Source organism: Vespula vulgaris, chromosome 1, assembly GCF_905475345.1.
Source record: "Vespula vulgaris chromosome 1, iyVesVulg1.1, whole genome shotgun sequence".
Lineage (NCBI taxonomy): Eukaryota > Metazoa > Arthropoda > Insecta > Hymenoptera > Vespidae > Vespula > Vespula vulgaris.
This window is the reverse complement of record NC_066586.1, coordinates 19,317,569-19,323,691: the sequence shown is the minus strand read 5'-3', so window position 1 is coordinate 19,323,691 and position 6,123 is coordinate 19,317,569.

Genomic DNA, 6,123 nt, shown 5'->3' with positions numbered 1-6,123 from the left:
TGAAACGAACTCGGAAACGGGTAATGTCGTAGGTAGACCGTGACGGTAGAACGCAATTAATTATGCGGTATGATCGTTCACGGTGAACAGAACCAACGTCAATGTTCTTTCAAGACGATTAACTGGTAAACTTTGTCACGAAAGAAAATTCAAGAATCAACGATCAAACGTGTTCTTTTTTTTCCTTTTTCTTTTTTTTTCTTTTCTTTTTCAAAAGAAAATGAAACTTCGTCCTTGCAAGGATCGTTCGATCAGGCGATGAAAATAACAAGGAGTTCTTGCGTTTACTTCGACACGCTAATTGCGAGCTTTCTAAACGTCCGACACGATTTCAATGAAGTTCGAGCGTACTACATCTTGCTATCTATTGTAGCAATATGCAAATGGAGTTGATGTTAAGAAATTAAAGAACATCTTGTAAATCCGTGACACCCAGTTGTAATCTTACTAGTAATCCGTGTGTAGCTCTTTACCATTTAAATGATTTCCAAGAGATATCGCGGTGGTTATTTCATAATTAGATATTTATATCTTATTTATTTTATACGAAGAATAATAAAAATAGATATATCCATTAGATTAGATTTCGTTATATCGGATTTAATATTTCTACGTTATCCTCGTCTATCGTTATCGAAAAATCTCATCTCCTTATAATACTTAAATTTAATCTTTGTCAATTTAATTGGAAAGTCGAGGCGAAACTTGCTATTAGTTTTTATCGAGCACGTTCTCTTTCGAAGTTACATCCGGAGTGAGTTAGCGAAGCCGAATCAACGCGCATTTAACGGTTCCGAGAAAAAAATCGAGTCGAACGAATCGCGACCGGCAACCGGTTAAAATCGCATTCGCATAATCGAGATTATATCGAATAAGATAAAATACTTTCACGGTAGTTGCGTCTGTGTTGTTCGAGATCAGTCTGTAAATACGTGCAATCGCGTAGAATGCGTTTGTGATCGTGGAGAATGCCAAAGCAGGGCGTGGTAGAGCAGGCAGTGATCGGCTCTCCTCTACAAGGCCGTAGATATTCCGGCTGTGAACTGTTAGCGACAAGTCAGCACCGTCGTCGTCCTGTTGGTACCTACTTACTACTATCTCGAGTTCAACAATTTCCATCTCTCTATCTCTCTATCATCGCTATCGTCGTCGTTGTTCTTGCTATTTCAAAAATAATTTCCCTCCCACTGTATACTCAAAACTTGACAAACACTTGAATTTTTATTTTTTGTATGAAAGATAAATATCTTATATCTCTGTGAAAACAAAAAAATTGAAGGTTATCGGAATTATGGATGATACTTTTACAAAGAAAAAAATATTGGCATATTTTCGATAAACAACGATTTGATTTTTATTAGGGCGAATATGAAAGAAAGGCCACGTTTCAAATAATCTGATTATGTATACCACCCAGGTACACCAGGTACCAACCGGTTTCGTTACGACCCGATCGTAGCGAAAACTAGATAAGCGGATACGAATCGTGAATAGTAAGAACAACCGAAATGAGATTAAATTATCGTATAAAAATTTTTCTATAGAAAGCATTTCGTGGGTATCACTTTTGATCGTATATGTGTGAACGTATTTATTTATACGTATTTTGCAACGTAGTATATATATATATATATAATAGAAGAAAAATACGAGATATCTTCCTGACCTTTTTAATTAAGTATGTCATACACAACTCGATGCACTTCATTTAATTTCGATCGATTATGCTAATTTTTAAACGTATCTAATCTCGACGGAATAACAGAAACTATCAATGAAATTCATTTGTACGTGTAAAATAATTCTTTCTTTTCGATCGTTTTAATTCAAGGAGAATTATTCGGACGTAAGTACGATAATAAATCGTAAATACATATACTCGAATCTCCATTGAAGTTTACATCATTCGTCACTACCATTCGTGTCTTGTGCAGGCGTTCACATCTCTGAAAAGATGTTGGACGACTTAACTAAAAATCCTTGCACGAAAAAGATTAAAAAAAAGAAAAAGAAATAACCAATTGCTAATGAGTATAATAAAGATTTTGTGAAAAAAAAAAAAAAAAAACATTTGCCAATATAAATATACAAGGGTAAGTAAGTATTTAATGTACCTGTCCTTTTGTAATATCGGAAAGTACTCGGCGAATCATTAAGAAACATAGTCGGATTAACAGTCACGAAGGATACGGTGACAGAAAGTATTAGGATTAGAATTAATCTTGAAATTAGAGTAGACGTGGTGTTTCCTAACTGATAGAGACGTAATGCTTACTCCGTACTGTCTAGTGTCTAGAATCACGTAGACCAATTCGACCGCCGCCTAGTCTATATCTACGTTTACATGTGACTTTTATTTTTTCTTTTTCTTTTCACTTTTTCTTTTTCTTTTTCTTTTTAACCATGGCGACGACTAAAGGATCACAGGATCGTATTCGTAGCCGCGTGGACGCGTTTTAAGAACATCGGTAACATAAGGACGAGATATTAGACGCCATCGTACGCGTGTAAATCTAGACGGTCAGAATCAGAAATCAAAGTCTCATTAACAATAAGAAAATATCATCGATGGTAACGAAGCGTTTAAATCGACTGTTACAACAATAAATCGCTCATCGATCGTTAATCGCATCTATCGTAATCGTACATTGTATCTCGTGCCATTAACTTCAATTAATACTAGTATCAACGATCACGCATTTTTCATCGATATTAACACAAGATTCTTGCCGCTAACCTTTACTCGCAACTTATGTACATCGACATATAATATTTCTACATCAAACTCATCATTCGCGCACGCTCGATTTATAATCATTGAGAGATACTTAGCGCGGCATTAAGTCTATAGAAAAGACCGTATCGATGATCCTAACAGATATGTAATTATTTACGATCGATGCGAGGAAGAAAACAAAAAAAAACAAGAAAAAAACAAAAAATAAATAAATAAGTAAATAAAAAAGAAAAAAAAAACTCGTCCGAGTAAAAGTCAGAAAATCACTTTCAATTAATAATCGTTACACGGTCAATTAAGAATTATCGAGATATGCATTTCGTAAGCCGATACGATCTTACGTACTTACATATCCAAAGCGAAAGAAGGACGAATACATATATGTACGTATAACCCATCTATCCTTCGATCGATGGATCGATCGTCAATTGCAATTTCATATGTCAGCGTATTGAAAGACGGCGAGATCGATGACGGATTCTATCGAAAGGAACCGTGGAGAAACACGAAAATAAGTAAAAGAAGCAAACGATAAGTACGGGCAACTGTAAATCTTCGAGGCGATTCGTGCAACTTACCTACCTATGTATGTTTCGCGTATCGAATATCCACGGATCGCGTTTGCTTACGAAATAAAGATATACATATACATACTTACGCGTTCACCAAGCGGTTCGAGCAGTTTGAGTAATCGCCCATCCTTTTAGCTTTTTCCTTTTTCCATCCTTTTTCCCTTCCACCGATTGTCGTCTCCAATCTCTTTCTCGTCTCTCTTTTTCTCCTCCCCTCTCTCTTTCTCTCTTTCTCTTTCTTTCTTTCTTGCATAGGTCGCTCTCACTGCTTCTCTCCTCTCTCGTCTCGAAGTCGACATCGTCGACCTGAATTGGGTAAGAGAAATTACGCTCCAGGCGAGGGCGGATTATCTCTACCGTAGAGAGGCCACATCGTGTTCTTCTTCCCTTCTTTTTTTTTTTGCATTTTCTTTTTTTCTCTCATTTTTTCTCCTCGTCCACGAGACCGCCATTAATCAGCCATTATTTCGTATCCTCGCAATTCCTCGTTCGCTTGAAATTTCACCTGAAATTGAAAAAGAAAAATTGCATCCTTAAACGAGACTCCCGCATGTATTTTTTACGAATTCGAAGCAATATATATATATATATATATATATGCGAATGTATGTGTATATATATATATGTATATGTATATATATCTTGACATCGTTTATGAGAAGATATTTACTTTCTCAAAGAAACAGTGATCACTTAACTAAATTAGTGTTATATGTCAGCATTCTCATACATGCTCTTTTCTCTTATTACGCATCAACGATAAATTATACGCGTTCCTTCTTATAATTCTCTTCTCGTGCCGCTCGACGAACTACTCTAATTACATTGCGATAATATCGTAAAAGAGATCGATTCTGACAGTTTTACTTATTCTTACCGCATGTAGTAACACGAGATACTTTCGGATAATAAGGAAAATACGTGTACGAGAGAGATAGAAAGAAAAAGGGGAGCTATGTCATTGCGTAAGTAAAATTTTCTATACGCTTTATACGTCTTCCGTGTACCTAACTCTTTTGCGCGGTCGAGCAATTCGAAATTAAAACGTTGCTTCGTACTATATACGGTACGTGTCACGTTTCATGGATATAATATTCTGTGGGGTGTCGGTGTTAGTGTCTCTAATGGATGGAAAATATCTTCTATCTCGCGAACAAAATTATATAAAAGTATTTAAGAATTAATCGATTGAAGAAATTAATCAGAAAAGAAGAAAAAAGAAAATGAAAAACAAGGAGCTCTCGCAGAAGTGTAATGCAGATTCGAGGTTGATATTATCGGAGCATCACATTTGTGTGTTTCCACTCACGCACGAACAATCAAAAACTTATAACATTTGTGTAAATACGAGAAGATACTCTTTGGAAAAAAAAGAAAAAGAAAAAGAAAGATAAAAATAAAAAAGAAGAAAAAAGAACGTATACCGTTAGTAATACAGGTGTGAAATGTATAGCAAACTATATTCTATCTTATTTTCTCAGTCCTCCCGGGTTTTACCGAATAACGTTTAAACGATCGAGAACTACAACCTTGGAAATTATTTTTACAAACGTTACACTCTTTACATCGACGAACGAAAGCAAAAAAAAAAATATTTGGAATAATAAGAATTTTTTGAACAAAACGAGGATCGACTTTTCTTCCAACGAAGGTAATAAAAATTGTCTCGGCGATATCGATACGCGGTGTAATCTGGCTACCATCGAAATTAATATGCATAAAATCGTTCGTTCGATACGAAACCTTTCACATTTCCAAGACGGGAGAGGATACCGATGGCGAGGGATTAAACTTGGAAAGCAAGATCGGGTTAACGAATCAAGCAAGCACCGATTCGTTTACAAGCGACTCGAACTTTACACGCGGATACATATGTAGATATAATACATACGTGTATTCGGTTTTTCGTTCGAACGATGGCCTGTATATTATATTCGTGCGAGGTAATCGCGCGAGAGAGCTGAACGAACGAGAAGAAAAATGAGTTTGAATCGGTTTTGACCGCGTTCTGACCCAACTGACAAGTCTCGGTGGTACTTGTCGAGCGTGCAAAAATAAAAGAGAAAGAGATAGAAAGAGAAAGAGAAAGATACAGAGAGAGAGAGAGAGAGACCCGCCTTCTTCGAGAGATCGAAGGAGAAAAGTGCGGTGCGTGCCAGGTCGTGCCGTTGCCTGGAATGCAACAGCGTGAAAAGGCCTTGGCGGCGAATATAATTAATGGAGGAAAAAATCAGCGACAACTTTCAATCGTTTCTAGCCGACCCTAACGAGAAAGATAGATAGAGAAAAAGAGAGAGAGGGAGAGAGAGAGAGATAACTCGAATCTCGTTTCGTTTTTGATCTTAACTCTGGTCACGTGGCCGTGTAATCGAAAGGGAGATATCGTTGCAAGCTGTACAGTTAGAAATTACATAATTGTAGGAGGAAAACTATAAAGAAAAATACATCGATATTTCACCCTTCACGAGTAAAATTACAATCGGCTGGATTTGTGATCTTGAGTCGAGTACTCAATGCTAAATGTAAGTTGAGAAAGACTCCGTTCGACGGCTTTTCCACTTTCAAGATCTTTAAGATCTCGCGGAATTAATCTTATCCGCGTCACGTGGCCGTGGAAAGTCGCGGTTTTTCAGATATCACCGAGTAAAGCTAGGAACACAAATTCCCGCTTGAGTGGATCGTAAGGTTAACTCACAATCGGTGGATATACACTTTCTCCGTGTGCACAAACGCCTTTCTCGTTACACGCTCACACGCGCGTCTACACGTGCGGATAGGAATAGATATACGAGAGTCGTGTGTAGATTGACTACC